We start from the raw sequence: 17,873 nt of genomic DNA, 5'->3' as shown, positions 1-17,873 counted from the left end.
AAGGTGCAGGGTGACTTTCTAAAAATCTTCCCCGACACTGAGGACGATCACGGTAATTACCACATTCCTGGATGAAAAGAAAATTGATCATTACATAATACTGTCCAAATTAGACAAACCACTCAAAGTAGTGTTAAGAGGCATGCCAATAGACTGCTCCTCGGAAGATATCCATGAAGAGCTCACCAGGATGGGCTACAAAATAAGAAAAGTAGCTCAAATGCACCGAATTCGGACAAGAGTCCCCATGCCCTTGTTCCAAATTCACATCGAAAAAACTCCAGAAGTTGAAAAAATATATGATTTAACTAAGTTTCTAAACTTTTTTGTTAGTTTTAAACCTTATCGAGTAAATGGGAGTGTTGTGCAGTGTCACAACTGCCAGCACTTCCATCACTCATCAGACAACTGCAAACTAAAACCTAGATGTGTCAAATGCGCTGGCACCCATAAAACTGAAGAATGTGTCAGCAAATTCATAGAAAATGTTAAATGTTGTAACTGTGGGCAGACTGGACATCCTGCGAATTATCGCGGATGCCCCAAATTCCCAGCTCCCCAAGGTGCCAGATTACAAAGTAAAAAAATCATGACTACCAATAATAGTGATCAACCTGTTAAGGACAGTTTTGTAAAAGCTGGAGTTTCCTATGCAAATGTAGCTAGTGGGAAAACCCCCCAGATTACTGAGGAATCAGTTAATAGTGAGAAAATTGTAAAAAATGAAAAAAAAAAATAAACAAACCATGTAACCGTAACGATGTTGGCCTATTTGGCCTATTTGAGGTATCCAGACTTGTAAAAGATATTGTTAATATGTTCAATGGCATATCCTTTGTTAATGTATTGCGTAAAATATCAAACAAAATGCCTGACCTACAGGCTACCCAAAACACTGTAGATAAATTGTTTATTTTATTTGAATTGTTTGAAGAAATCTTTGGATCTGCCACTAATGCAAATAATGTATAATGTGAATAATGTTTTGAATATACATGGAACGCAAATGGATTATCTCATAGAATTCACGAGCTAAGAGATTTTATAAATGAGTACACTCCTGATGTTATGTTCCTACAAGAACACAAACTTGGCCCAGCCACACCAATTTATGTGCAAAACTACATAGTGCATCGCTCAAACAGATCTCCGTCAATTTCCCGCCCAAGAGGGGGTGGAACTGCACTCCTGATTAAACGCTGCATCCCACATATTCCTGTCACAATACCGCAGCTTTCGGTCGTGGAGGCCTCTGCAATCTCACTCACAACAAACACTTCCACAACATACATTCTTGTCTCCACTTACATACCCCCAGTACGTCATGTATCTGCAGTCCTGGCGGACTTACAAATATTACTCAGTCTTGGTAAACACATTATCCTAGGTGGAGACTTAAATGCACGACACCGCGCGTGGAACTGCTACAATTCAAACGACACTGGACGCGTAATTTTCAACTTAGCCCACTCGGCTGGATTACACATAGCAGCTCCAAAAACCCCAACACGGTACACCACTAGGTCCACCGGGATCCTTGACTTCTTCCTGCTTGGAAATACCAGTGTCCCACTGGATATTTCCGTGCTGGACGAATTGTCATCGGATCACAATCCGGTTAAGATGATTCTGGACATTAGTAGGTATACCACAACAGACACAAGAGCCTTTAGGATCGACTGGCATATATTTGCCAAAGCTCTCAACAACATACACTATACACTCCCTACGATACAGACTGGGGATGACACTGATAGTTTTATTCAGGAGCTTACCCAAAAAATCAACACCGCACATGACGGAGCCAAAACTGAAATTCAAAAAAGGAAGCAGACAAGGAGCAGAGATTTGGAAGCATTAATCAAGCAAAGAAATGCAGCACGTAGACGTTTCTAACGCACTAGGTGCAGAGAGGATAAACAACAGTTCAATCGCCTGTCTAATGCAGTCAAGTCTCTTACACGCGAACAAGCACAACAAAGCTGGACCAGCTACCTTAACTCACTTTCCACAGATGACAACTCACTGTGGAAAGCTGTCTCTAGGTATACTAAATGCTACAATAAAATTCCGCCCCTTAAAGGCCCCACGAGGATTCACTACACTGAAACTGAGAAAGCAGAATTGTTAGCACAGCAACTGGAATCTCAGTTTTGCACGAACAACATACATGATACATCAACAGAACACATTGTTTACACATTTCACAACAGATACAAACATAAACAACATCCCTCCGGTCATGCCTTCGGAGGTTGTTGACTATGTCAATAAACTCAAGAAGAAGAAGAGCCCTGGCCTGGATGGCATTACCAATTCCATGCTGAAGAAACTTCCATTGAAGATCCTTTTCGTACTAGCGAAGCTTTTCACTAAGATTATGCAGCTACAATATTTTCCACAAGCATGGAAAACTGCGAAGATCATACCCATCCTCAAGCCAGGAAAGTCATCATCAGACCCCGAGGCTTATCGACCGATCAGTCTACTCTCCTCCATGACCAAGCTCTATGAATCAACACTCCTTCAAAGAATCAACGACCATCTGGAGCGAAACAGCATCCTCATCCCAAGTCAATTCGGTTTCCGGAAAGGCTTGGGAACAACCAACAAACTGTACAGGGTGGTAGAGCTCATCTCTGAAGGTCTACACAAGAAGAGAGTCACTGGTGGTCTGTTTATTGACATAGCCAAGGCCTTTGATCGAGTCTGGCTGGAGGCACTTGTTTACAAAATACACAATCTGGGCTTCCCAGATTACATCACAAACATCACCAAATCCTACCTAACAGGTAGAAACTTTGTCGTTCACGTCTCTGGAACAAATTCTACTGTACACCCTATAAGGGCGGGGGTCCCTCAGGGGTCCCTTTTAGGACTCACTTACTTTAATATTTACGTGAACGACATCCCTACAACACAGAACACAACACTGGCTATGTATGCCGATGACACAGCAATCCTCACACAAAGTGCATTTGCTGGTTCAGCTATCCAACATTTACAAAATTACATACATGCACTGAAGACTTGGCTCCTGCACTGGAAAATTAAAGTTAACATCGACAAGACCCAAGCTATCCTGTTTACAAGAAAAGAAAAATTTAAAAAGAATCTCACCATGTATGGCAATTCTATCCCCAGGGCCAAGCAAGTCCCTTATCTTGGGGTGACCCTCAGTAAAACTCTGTCATGGAACCCACACATCACAAATATTATCAATAAGTTTCGAGCCCGTAAAGCTCAACTCTTCCCCTTAATTGCTCGAAACAGTGTTTTGTCAATAGATAACAAGTTACTCATTTATAAATCCATATTGCGTCCATTACTATGCTATGCATGTCCTGTATGGGCGTACTCATGCAATAGGTATCGAGGTAAACTGCAAATAGCACAAAACTGTATTCTCAGGCAAATTGCTAATGCACCTTGGTATGTGCGCAATAATAAAATACATGAAGGACTGGGCGTACGCCCTCTTAAGTCTGTTTACTATCAAATAGCCAAGAGATTTCACTGCAGGCAGTTAGCAATCCAAAACCCTGCCATTAAGATACCTGAGTACGACCCATACAATCTGGAAAACGAACACAGACCATTGGCCATTCTAAATGAGTGGATTATGTAGCATAGCATAGTAATGCATTTCTGCTTAATGAATTTATATATCTATGTAGCACCTTCTTTTTTGTATTATCATATATCTTTTCTTTGTATATCTTATTTTGTATTATCATATATTTATGTTTATATGTAAATATTCACACTTACCAAGGGCTGGTCTCACTTTGTGCACTGCTTTTGTCATAACATCTTGACTTCCAGGTTTTTCACCACTCGATAGCTTTCTGTCCTTCCGGTCCATTACAGCTACTGAAAAAGATAGCCTGGGTTAGTCCAGGAGATAGGATTATAACTTAGAATATACAAAAAACCCAAAAAATCTACAAAAAATTAAAAAAAAATGAAGAAATTATAAAAGTTAATGTCATCCCAACTATTCGAAACGTCTAAACTGTTCTACAAGGGGTAGCGCCTTCGGCCCAGGTACCCTGGTGTACCGAAGCACCGTTCCACTGGGTTGCGTATGCGTGAAATATCTGTCGCCAAAAAGCGCCAAAGCTCGAAGCTCATGTCGAAGTTCGAACAGGTTCGTCGGTCACGTTTATCAAGAGTTTAAAGCTGTGTGACTCCATTTTTTTCCCCTGCATATTCACAGATATAAAATCAGACATCAAAGTGCGATATGATAATACAAGTTCAACTAGTAAAGCAAGAAAGCACGAAAATTCGAGTTTAAATTATCGCGAAAAGTCAAAGAACGATTCATCTTAACCCGTGATCCTCAATTTCCTGTACACGTGGCGGAGGTGGAAAATCTCGGCCAGGTACATCACAAAGGGGAAAATTCTCGCCAACATGTTCCGTCGCCAAATCCCTTGGTGAATTGTCCCTCTTCTTTCTAGCGGCGTAGAAGACAAACTGGTTTACATTACGTCTATGGAGCCTTTCCTTCTTTACGTAGACTTTCTTTGGGGAGGCCTTGAGTAAAAGTTGGGCTTGCTTTTATCTACGTAACTCTCTACAATGACGATAGATGGCGACACCTACGCAGACCTTTAGCTAATTCAAGAATTCTCAATTTTGGGCTCTTTTTAGGGCCATTTTAATAACTGATGGCGAAAAGATCGCCTACCCTCTTCTTTATATGGAAGATTCTACACTCCTATATGAATTCATTTATGTTCACTATGACTGCCCCAGCAGGGGAATTAACTGTTGACTAAAGGCCTAGGGTCGAAGACTCGTCATGACCGAAATTCAATTCAATTCAATATGGATGACTGACTACCTGCAGCTTACGAAAGAAAATTCTTCGCTAAAGCACGTGAATGCGTACATAAGCTCTTTAAATGTTTTTAATTGCAAAATTCTGCAAGAACATAACGATATTCGCCCCGTCGCGGATCACCTCACCCGAGACTCTAATTTCCCCACCTAAATATCGGCAGTGTATAGTGTATATATCTTCAACTTCATTACTAGTATTCTATTTTATTTTGTTTCATTTACTTATTTCGTATTATTTACTCGGCATTATATTTTGTGTATTCTCTCTACTTTCTCATGTTACTCTTCTTTCAGTATTAGGTTCACACCTCGCACTATTTTGCTTCTCCATTTTACGACTCCGTTTGCTTCACTGGCCCTGTTACTGTCGGTCACACCCTTTTCCCTCCCCTTAGTCCTCCCACAGGATACCACGGCTATGTAGCATTCGCATTATGTGCCATATAGGCAAAATTCCTGTTATTGAGCCGGGCACGTTGCGCTACTGCGGAATATCTCGGCATAAAATGCTCGGATCGGACCGTCAGTCAAAGGTTTCAAGCCTTTTACACGAATGATGATCTGTGATTGAATCGTCAGTCATAGGCTCGACGCCGGCATATCAGGACATGACGAAAAGCAGAGCATATTTTGCTTCAACGAAGATTGCCTATCTGGCTCTTAATAAGATATGCCTTCTCTGGAAAAACAACTGAAGACTTTGCACTTTTTATGACATTTTGTAGCTCCGAACTATTTTAACGCCATTTTCATGATGCTTCACTAATGCTTATCCTGCACTCTTCTTAGCTATATTGCACTCACCATCTGCATTTGCCATATAACTCACTGCATATACCTGCAAGCTTCAATTTAATGCCATGCTTATCACTGCACAAATTATGAAGAACCCCTACTTTAGTAAGTATTTAGATATGCCTGCTCACGCAGCTGAATTTTCTTTGCCCATGGGGGTCCTACCCTAGTACCATCCATTTGGAAATATTTTGCCTAATGCACTTTAATGAGATCTACTGGCGAAAACTCGTTAATACTTAGCGACCAGAAAAAAGTAAGTCATAAGAGTACGACTGATTCAAGAATCCTCTTAGGCAACGAAAATTATTTAGGTAAAGGCCCTTATTAAGTCCGAATATCAAAAATTACGAAGAGAATACCACTTCCTTCGTTGCATTTTACCACGAAAAAAAATTTCTGCGCGATTTGAGACAACAATCGGCTGACGAGAGTCGTTAAGAAGGAAAGCTTCGCAGCAGCAGGAGTGGCTCCCTCCGAAAGAAAAGGGACACAACTGCGTATGCGTGAAATATCTGTCCCCAAAAAGCGCCAAAGCTCGAAGCTGATGTCGAAGTTCGAACAGGTTCGATGGTCACGTTTATCAAGAGATTAAAGCTGTGTGACTCCATTTTTTTCCTACATATTGACAGATATAAAATCAGACATAAAACTGCGATATGGATAATACAAGCTCAACTAGTAAAGCAAAAAAGCACGAAAATTCGAGTTTAAATTATCGCGAAATGTCAAAGAAGGATTCATCTTAACCCGTGTTTTAAATTTCCTGTACACGTGGCGGAGGTGGAAAGTCTTGGCCAGGTACATCGAAAAGGGCAAAATTCTCGCCAACAGGTTCCGTCGCCAAATCCCTTGGTGAATTGTCCCTCTTCTTTCTAGCGGCGTAGGAGACAAACTGGTTTACATTACGTCTATAGAGCCTTACCTTCCTTACATAGACTTTTTTTTGGTTCGCACAATTGTTATACCGGTTTCACAGCTACATTTACACTCCTCTACCGTGAATCTGTGATTTACAACAGAAGGCTTGACCTTCGTAACTTACTGTACACATAGAGGCCAATGCCAATGATTTGAAAATTTCGGAGTGCCTATGGTTCAAAACCATTTACCTCTACATCAGAATTACTAAAAGTGAGCAGAAATAGGAAAAATTTGGCATAAGTGATTTACTTGATGCTCAATAGAGGGAGCCACAGGCTCAAGAAAGCTTAGGGATAGAGATAAGATAGTAAAAACTTAAGTATCATAATTTTTTATAAGTTTTTAGGTTTTTATAATTTTTTTGTATTTTATATTTTTAAATTTTTTTGGTTTTTATAATTTTTATACACAATACAAACACTAAAGCAAAAAGCGGATAGGAAAGAGTTTACGATTAATAGGCTCATTGGCATGTGGCTTGTGTAGGATAGTGCAAATAATAAAAAGCGGACGCGATGAAAATATTCATAGGCAGATTTTAAAATCTGCGGGAGATGTGATTCTATGTGAACAGATTGATAATTTTGCTAGAAGATCTTGATTGCAGGTATTGATGATGGATAAAGCAATTATATGTCAGCTCGCTGAAGAGACGTCCTTCCTTCATGGCGCGGGGGCCGGAACTGATGTTGACGACGAAGATCATATGCTTTGTAATAGTGTCAGAGCGCGAAGCGCTCTTTTACTATGTTTCATATTAAAACTATCAAGAGTTAGAGTTCGTTAATGAGCTGTCCGAGACTGGTGTTTGAGTATAGAACTGAGGTGAGCCGTTCTTCAACCGGCCAGGCGGTGGTGGCGGGGCCACACTAGTCTAGCAGTGACGTAAAAGGTAATGTATGTGTTTTTGTATAGTGGTAGCTGTAGTGACGGTGTCAGTATTAATGCCTGTGTTATGGGGCAAGTATATGTGCTGGGTACCTGTGTTTTTCAATAGGGATTGGAGTATATCGAAGGTTTGATATTTCTGGATTATGATGAAATTGGACTGATTGAAAGAAGTTGGTGGAGAGTTTGCGTATATATTCTGCAATGGTATTGATATTGAGATCTGTGTGAATGGTGTTGTTTGGGATAAACCAAGGTGCATTTACAATTTCACGAAGCATTTTGTTTTGAAGAATTTGTAGTTTTTTGATGTGCATTTTTGCCGCTTGTCCCCATATAGGGCAGGCATAGAGTAGAGCAGGTCTGAGTATCATTTTGTAAAGTATGACTTTGTTGGATATGGAAAGTACACTGTGTCTGCCTAAGAGTGGCCGCATAGTGGCCGCTGTCATTTTAAATTTTTCTGTGACAGCACTGAAGTGTTGCCTAAAGGTGAGTTTGCTATCCAGAGTGATCCCTAGGTATTTCACCTCGGAGACCCATTCTATATCATCATCAAAAATTTGGGGTGGTGCTGGGGTGTAATTCGAGGTACCTTTACGAAAGATGATTGCTTTTGATTTATTTGTGTTGATTGCTATTCTCCAAAGTGTGAACCAGTGCTCGAGTGCTATGAGGTAATGCTGTAATTGAAGTCGAATGTGATTTGTATGTATTGCCCTCGTGAGAATGGCCGTATCATCGGCGAACAGTGCTAGTGTGATAGTGTCATCTTTGGGTATGTCATATGTATAGATATTATAGAGTAGGGGGGAAAGAACTGCTCCCTGGGGAACGCCAGCTGTGATGGGTCGTATGGAGGAGTGCGTATTGCGAATTTTGATGGTAAATGTGCGATTACTAAGATATGAAGCTATAAGTTGAATAAGATGATCTGGGAAGTCCAACTTGATAAGTTTGTAGATGTGGTGTGGTGTATTTAATTATGGCAAAGCACACGAGGTCTGCCTAAAGGGAGGGATGCCTTTCGTGGAGGACTTTCTAAGGGAAACTGGCTCGTATACACGTTACACATGGGGAAAACCACGAAAACGCCCATGCAGCCAGCCCGTTCGCGGGATTCGAACCTCAGACCGAACTACCAGTGTTCAGCGTCTTTACCGCTCGGCCGCTGGTGGGCGCAGTTTGTAGATGAGTCCTTTATGCCATACTCTGTCAAATGCTTTTGACACGTCTAAGAAAATTGCTCCTGTGGGGATTTTGGCATTGTAACCATCTGTAATGTAATTGATGACTCTTAGAAGCTGATGAGTAGTGCTGTGTGAATGACGAAAACCAAACTGTTCTGAGGGTGTGTAATGTCTGATGTTGAGAGGGCGTGTCTAGCCCTTTTGGATGGTGGGTAGATGTCGAACACTCGGCCAATCACGGCTCAACGATCAAGGAAGTGCAATTTACGGAGTTCATAGGCAATTACGCCTTTACCTCCACATCTTCAAAGGAAATTAAATCATCCGAAAGAGGGTATTGTCTTCGGTCTCTTCTGTGAGCTGCGAATAGCAGGATCATATGCTGGCATCTGTTGAAGTGCTTGATTATCAATCTGTTAAATTTTAAGGAATAAATTTTGACTATGTTTTTGATAAGATAATCAACAGGTTTAATGTTAAGGTCCGAATGAATCACATCTGTACGGACGTACCAGGCTGCGTTTAGGGCCATACGTAAAGTTTTACTTTGAAAAGATTGAAGTTTTTTCACATGAGTTTTTGCAGCAGTACCCCAGATTGTACATGCATACATAAAGACAGGTCTTATAATTGATGTATAGAGAAGAATTTTGTTTTTAATTGACAGATGGCTCTTTCGAGCTAAAAAGGGGTAAAGTTGGGCTCTAGCACCTTTCGCTTTGTTGAGAACATTTTCAATGTGAAGGCGCCAGAGTAATTTTGAATCAAGTACAACTCCTAGGTACTTGTAAGAGTTTGACCAGGGAACATAGTCATCAAAGAACTTAATATTAATGGAAGGGTACGGGAGGGGGCTACGTTTGAAGATCATAGCAGCCCATTTAGCAACATTAATTTTTATTTTCCAAGTGATGAGCCAGTGCTCAAGGCTAGAGAGATATCTCTGAATGATTTGGACCAAGTTTTCAAGGCGTTTGTGTTGGGCTAGGATGGCCGTATCATCTGCATAAAGTGCAAGAGTGATACTATGTGATTTTGGTATGTCATTTATGAAAATGTTGAACAAAGTTGGGCCCAAAAGTGACCCTTGGGGGACGCCGCTTAGTATAGGACGGGGTGCCGAAATGAAAGAATTAACTCGTACAGAAAAAGTCCTATTAGTGAGGTACGAATTAATTATATGAATTAAATGGGCCGAAACGTCAAGTCGTATGAGCTTGATAATAATTCCTATATGCCAAGTCCTATCAAATGCTTTGGCTATGTCAAGAAATAAAGCGCCAGTAAGCATTTTGTTACGAAACCCTTCGTGAATGAACTCCACTGTCCTCAGCAGCTGGTGCGTAGTGCAGTGTTTTGCTCGAAATCCAAATTGTTCATCAATCAGAACGTTGTGATTTCGGAGAAAATCATTCAGGCGTTTAAGTAACACAAATTCGTATATCTTTGATAACGATGATAGGAAGCTGATAGGTCTATAATTTTGAGGGTTTGAAAGGCTTTGGCCTGGTTTTGGAATAGGCACAATGAGTGCTTGTTTCCAGCTTTGAGGATAATAGCAATGCTCTATCATAAAATTTATAAGCATTACTAAGAAAAATAGATAACTGGTGGGTAAATTTTTAATCATACGATTAGAAATAGAGTTCATACCAGGGGCTTTTTTGGGTTTGAGCTTGGTAATGTATTCACTTACCTCGCTCATGGATGTATATTGTATTTCTCTCGCGAAAGATGAGGAGAGGAAACGTTCAACATCTTGTGGGAAAGAACTTGTGTTGTTCGCAAAAATTCCTTCATTATGTGGTGTAAATTGAGTTTGAAGAGAGTCCACAATTAATTTGGATTTCTCAGCGTCTGTGTGAGCCACCGCTGCGTCCGTAGCTAAGGACGGAATGTGAGATTTGTGTTTGAGTAGGCGGGCTGATGCGCGCCAAAGACTGTTATCATTGGTCGTTAGGGACTGAATGTAATTCGTGTATTGTGATTGGAAGAACTGGTCACATGATGCCTTGATCTCATTTTGGAGAGTACGGAGTTGAATTTTTAAGCCAGGATCTCTATTTCTTTGCCAAAGTCTCCGTACTTTATTCTTTTCTTTAATTTTGAGTTTAATTTCTTGAGGTAATTTACGAAAATTGGGTCTAAGGGTGGGTTGTGATACTTCCTTATAAGTATCTGTTAAAATAGTCGTTAATTGATCAACTGCCGAGTCTATATCATGGCTGGATTTAATTTCAAGGGAGGGCAAATTTTTACTTTTAAGTTTGAAACAAAAATTGTTCCAGTTTGTAGAGACGAGTGCCGGAGAATTTTGATTAAAAATAGTACAGTTAAGGTCTATGATCACGGGGTTGTGATCTGAAGATAAACAGTTTTCAACAGTCACGTGATATCCAAAAGGGACATTTCGAAAGAGGGCTAAATCAATGAATGAAGGGGCACCCCGTGAACCATATCTATTGGGGGAATCCGGCGCAATAATTTTAATTTGGGCGTACTGAGCCCATTTTAGAAGGCCACGACCAGCAGGGTTTGATCTGTAACAACGCCAATGCTGATGGTGACAATTTAAATCACCAGCTATGATTAGATTGTTGGATAAGGTGAGCAATTTGTTAAAATCAACCACAGGTAAATTTCCACCTGGTGGAAGATAGGCAGAGATCATTACAAGGGAGGGCGAATTTTGAATGAAAATTTCAATGATTGTTGCCTCGAGTTTACTCATACTCGGAATGTCAATTCTTTTGTGTGGTGTTGAATTTTTAATATAGACACAAGTGCCACCATGATAAACATCACGAGTATTAGAAGCTTGTCTGTCATTTTTATATAATGCATAATTTGCAAGCTTGGGAGCTCTCCCTGGCTGGAGTTTGGTCTCTTGGACAAAAATATCAAAATCTTTCTCTTCTACATAGTCTCTAAACTCATGGAATTTGGATATGATGCCATTTGCATTCCAGGTGCATAGTTTTAAGTTTTTCAATCCTTTCAAAGTATTGAATTTTACTGACTGGGGATATCAGAGAATTGGAGAGTAATATAACTCTCAAAGATGTAGTATGCCGCGTCAGCACCAGATGGAGCCACTCTGAGCTGCGGTAAGGCGTTTTTGAATGCCAAAAGAAGTCTGCTCTGGTTAATACCAGGCTGGTTTGAAATTTGAATAATTGCCAAAAGGATTTCGGTGCAATTTAGCGTCGAATTAGATCCTAAGGGGACCGATAAATTTGGAATAATTTGGGGTGCAGTCTGTTGCATACCCGTAAGGGCTGCGGAGAATGAAACTCCAGGGCGTATATTATTTGCACTGGGTGTGGATGCAGCTGACAGTGTTGGAAATTGTATGTTGTTTATTTAGATTAATATTGTTTGCGTTGGTTTTTTCAGCGGTCAGGCTGGGTTTGGTGCTCAGTTTCGGGTTTTGTCTATTTCTTGAACCAGGAAATCTTGGGCAGGAGCGCCAGTTAGCGGCATGGTTCCCGGAGCAGTTGGCGCACTTGTTTGGCTCTTCAAACGGTTTCGGGCAGTCTTTGGCTTGATGTGGACCAGCACATTTTACACAGCGTATATAACAGTTGTAACATAAACATACATAAAACATACATAAAAAACATAACAGTTGTAAAAATAAAGAAATTTCGGTATTTTGTGCCGCTGTAAGCCGCGATTATTGTGCATTCTGCACAACCTGTTCCGGCTGTTATCAGTTTAGTGCCTAGACTGGTGCTTTATATAGTTAAAAGAACCAATTAAAAGAAGTTCATTTAAGGGAAGTTCATACACCATGCAAAAACATTTATGGTATCTTATCCCATGAAACATTTATTCTCCAAAATAGAATTATGCAATTAGGATTTTTAAATTATCATTCAACAAAATTCATAAATAAATTGAATTAGATGTATACAGCATTGGACCATAGGTTAAAAGGATACTTTCCTGGAATATCCTATGCCTGTCTGCTAAGCGATTCTTTTCTGCGATATTCTGACAAAAATCAGTGTTCTGCTTTTGAATAACTAGTTCAATGAGGGCTAGAAATTCATCGAATTGATGAGATGTCATGGGAAAGAAATTTCGTTTCGTTCAAGCGCATTTCTTCAATTAAATTTTTTGCGTTTCCTTGCTGCAGTTATATCTCACATATTAATATAATTCTGCTTTTCTTACAGAAAGCAAGTAGTAAAATAAGTTTTAATTGAGCAGAAATTAAACCCATTTTAATTAAAAAATGTAATTGTAAAATGTCAAAATACAAAAATTTCAAGTTTCTCCCCAAATTTCCAATATGAAGAGCCATCTAGTGCGAGCATATGATAACTTTTAAAGTGAAAGTTGCCGTGCTAGTGTGAACTGACGCACGTGGAAAGCGTTATTTTCCGCGTTGCCGCTTTTCGCCCCAACAGACCAGTGTGACATGGAACGCAAACGGGTTACTCCACAGAATTGACGAATTATGCATCTTCATAAATGAGTATTACCCTGATATCCTTCTCCTACAAGAACACAAGTTTAGCTCACAATTTGCTTACTAGACCGTGTACGTACAGACATCAGACATCCTGGAAGAGGACTCATCATCCTCATTAAGCGCTCCATCACCCACCACCTCACAACACTGCCACAGCTTTTAGCCGTTGAGGCCCTAGCTATCACAGTCACTACACTCACATCACATCCACTCACTGTTATGTCTGCTTATGCCCTTCAACAAAAAGATCACAAGTGTATATTGCGAGTGACTTTGAAGCGCTATTCCAACGCAAAAGAAAAACTATTATAGAAGGAGACTTTAACGCACACCACCGCGCATGGAACTGCAACCATTCCACATACCTAGGTTCTGTAATTTACCATTTTGCCATCGAGGCCGGAATTATTATTGCAGCGTCAAACACCGCAACACGCTACATTGACAGAACAGCCAATGTTTTGGATTTCTTCCTTCTAAAAGGCTGCTTCACAAGATCTATCCAAACTCTTAACGAGCTATTCTCTGACCATAACACGGTCATATAAATGTGGGGACCTCTGTCTGTAGTACACCATACAAAAAGACCTTTATCACCAACTGGGCAGGATATGCCAAAGCTTTAAACAACACCTCCCTTCACATTCCAGCTGCTCACTCAGGTGATGAGTTAGACGCAATGGTCACCAGCTTTACAAATTATCTGCTAAATGCCCTGCATGCCAACAGTATCCCTGTTCAGCACAGGAGAAAAGCCACAGATCCTGAACTTAAAAAGCTCATCCAAAGAAGAAATGCTGCCCGCAAAGAATGGCAGAGGCACAGATACCCAGCAGACAACACCACACTCAACCGATTAAATCATCAGGTCAGGGCTCTCACACGACAGCATACACAGCACGACTGGGCCACCTATCTCTCTTCCCTTTCAGCTGAGAAAAGCTCAGTCTGGAAGGCGACTGCAACAGTCTGCCCTTAAATGGCCGACAAGGAATTTCCTCCACCGAAATTGAGAAAGCTGAGTCACTAGCTGATCACTATGCTTCTCATTTCTGCATAAACAACATCTCCCACCCTCCAGCGGAACACATGGTCAGCAGCACACTAACATACCTCTCAATGCCACACACAAACAACATTCCTCCTGTCAAACCATCAGAGGTCTACGGCTACATCGAGAAACTCCAAGTTAAGAAGAGTCCTGGGCTGGACAAAATATCTAACAAGATGATCAAAAACATGGGTGTTCTCATGTTGCTGAAACTTGTCTCAATCATCAATACAATGCTACACCTGGGCCACTTTCCATCGCCATGGAAGACTGCTATTATAATGGCAGTTCCAAAGCCTGGGAAGCCACCCTCGGAGCCATCCTCCTACAGACCTATCAGCTTGTTATTGTCATTCAGGAAGGTCACCGAATACATCATCCTTCAGAGGATCCTGGCATTTACTGAGCAAAACAACATCATCATTCCCTAACAGCATGGATTCCGCAAGAAATATTCTACTGTGCGCTAGCTGTACAGGGTCACGGAGCTAATCTCTCAAGGCCTACAGGACCACCAGACTACAGGCTCCATCTTCCTTGATGTAGCTAAAGCCTTTGACCATGTTTGGCTTGAGGGCCTCGTGCACAAAATCATCACTCTGGGTTTCCCGGAGCACATCACATCCATCACATATTCGTATCTTAAGGATAGACACTTTATCGTTCGTGTAAACAAATCACTCTCTACCCCATGGGCTATCAAGGCTGGTGTCCCGCAAGGCAGACTCCTTGGGCCCATTTACTATTATCTACACGAATACTACTATGATATTACTTATTATCTACACGAATGATATCCTACAATCACCACACACCAAGTTAAGTTACGTACGCCGACGACACGGCATTCCTCTCAAAAATGCATCTCCCAGCCCAGTTATACAAGCATTCCAAAGCCACATCCACACACTTGAGTCCTGGCTGAATGGCTGAAAAGTCAAAATCAACGTGGGAAAATTCGAAGCAGTTTGGTTTACCAAAAGAATAAATATTGACAACTAAGCATGCATCCGCATGTACGATATCCCGATCCAGTGGACTAAGCAAGCCCAATACTTAGGTATTACTTTGGATAGGCGCCTCACCTAGATCCCACATATTACACAGATTATAGCCAAGTTCCGAGTAAATTACTCATTTACAAGACCTTTTTGCGTCTCCTCCTCTCACATGCCTCTCCTATTTGGGGATATACAAGCTATACTAATGTCATGAAACTGCAAGTTCTCCTGAATATTTTACTCAGACAAGCGGCGAATTGTTGATGGTTCGTCAGAAACACGGCAATTCACCAAGAGCTTGATATTCCACATTTAAGTGTTTACTTTGCCAAACTTGCTGATAAATTATTTCAAAAAATCCCTGATGTAAATAATAGCACTATACCAGTGCTTAACTACGACTACAGCTCTGATAGCAATTGTAAACGATCGCTTGCGGTTCTAAGATATCTAGATAATTAATTGCTAAAATTTCAAATTCGAAAATTTTTAATACTCATTACTTATTCCTATGCATAATCTTTTACTGCGCTGCTTTTTTGTCAAGCTGCTGACATATGTAAATATTTGTCTGTATATAGTGTGTATATTCTTTTTCTTTTTGTTTGACATGTATGATCTATGTAAATTTGTCATTCTAATGTTACCCATTTCCCACTTGTTATTATAACACAAGAGTGACTCTCTGATTCAGCGAAATTTAATCAAAGTAAAGTAAAGTCATTTTAAGTAAAGTCATTTCTTTTAATTCACCTATGACATGCAATTGCTTATCTTATCTTACTTGCACACTTACCTTCGCCTCAAGGCCTGAACCACAGGTGTGTTTCCGTTGGACTCTATCTACGTGCTCAACCCTACTGTGAACTGTTCTCCGTTGATTTTCAAATTCTTATGTGTGTTTATAAACTGTTCGTACACTCAAGGAATAGAAAATCGGAAACTATTACGCCGGGTTAGCGTCTATACGCGGGCCCCTCATTAGCGAACTTTCTCGAGTTTGCCTGAGCCGACCATTGTGAACGCAGCTTCACAGTATGCTTCCGCAATTTTAAGGGGAGATGCGACAGACCTAAGAGTTGAAAAATTCTTGCAACAAAATAAGATTTACGCTTTAATTTTATTTTCAAGCAAAAAAAAAAAAAAAAAAATTTAAAGATGTAAACACAAGTGAAATAACTGAATGAATAGGATTCGCATAACCCTCTGAAAGTTTTTTCGGTGCAAAATATGTAAAAAGAGATATAAAGTGCACCAAATGTCCCTCCATATTGTCATAAATACGCTGCTCGTAATTGAAATCTGGTGCAGTAATAGTAAGTAAGAAAAAAAGAAGAAAAATGGGGGGGAGAAGAGAGAGAAAGCATTTCATACATTCATTCATGCCGGTATTGCAGAGATATCGCGCGAAGCGCGATGTGTCCTGCTCAATGACTTATACACCGCGTGGGCATGTGACAGTAGAAACCAAGCGAAGTTGTGATGTACTATATTTAAAATGACTGTAACTGTAACGGCGTTCATGCTATGCTATTCCGTTGTTGTAATGCACTTGTCGTTGTGCTACCTTAATGTCATGTGAACTGTTTTTAAAAATAAAACTTTGATTTGTTTGAGCCATACTCATTACTTGAGTCTACTTTGAAAGTATAGAAGTTATTAAGTGGAACAAACTAAACAAGAAGTTACATGGTATCAGGAGCAAAATGGATTTCAGACTGACATTCCTCACCGGAAATGTTAAAGAAAAATGGATAAAATGGAAGCAAGAGCTAGAAAACTATTTACTTGCAACGGAAAAAGATGCCAAGCCAGATAAGACTAAAATTGCAATTCTTTTGAATTTACTCGGTACTGAAGGACTCGAAATTTATAACACGTTTCGATTTGAGCCACCTGAGGATAAAGAGAAGTATGAAGAGGTCTTGAAGTCTTTTGAAGGTTACTGTTCACCACTGCAGAATGTCGTATATGAACATTACAAATTCTTTTCGTGTAGCCAAAAATATTTTTACTAAAATTACTACTAATAATTTTAAGAATAATGAAGTTAAAGAAGAAAGTTTTGACGAATTCAAAGATTTCATCATAAATTTACACGATATGTATCTACAAAGCAAAAGATTCTTCAAGCAGATTGAACATCGCCCTCGAGGCTGTAAGGCTTTTCATTAATCACAACCATGATTAATTACAACCGAAATAAATATAACAATAATTTAAAACAGATTTCTTACGCAAAATTTATGTTCTACAATTGTAACGGAATTTACCACCAACTACTAGAACTCAGAGATTATATTTCTAATAATAATTTAGACGTAGTTATGCTTACTAAAACGCATTTACGCTGTACACATAAACTAAAAATTCCTAATTACGATATTTATAGAGCTGACAGACTTCACAACAGAGGCGGTGGAACCGCAATTGCCATAAAAAGCTCTCTAATATGTTACGCATACCCTCTCGCTGCTTTTAATAGCATAGAGGCTTGTGCTTGTAATCTTACCCTGCAGCAACTGCAATTATTTAATAGTTTCTATTTATAAACCTCCACGATCACATCTCAATACCCAAGACCTGGATGCAATAGTTAACTTAGGATTACTCACACTAATAGCTGGAGACTTCAACTGCAAAAATACCATCTGGAACTCCAGAACTAATAACTCGGACGGCATTACTCTATA

This window comes from Stegodyphus dumicola, chromosome 11, assembly GCF_044657685.1.
Source record: "Stegodyphus dumicola isolate Sdum_Otavi_A_Nest chromosome 11, ASM4465768v1".
NCBI classification, from domain to species: domain Eukaryota; kingdom Metazoa; phylum Arthropoda; class Arachnida; order Araneae; family Eresidae; genus Stegodyphus; species Stegodyphus dumicola.
Note: the sequence above shows the minus strand (reverse complement) of the source record.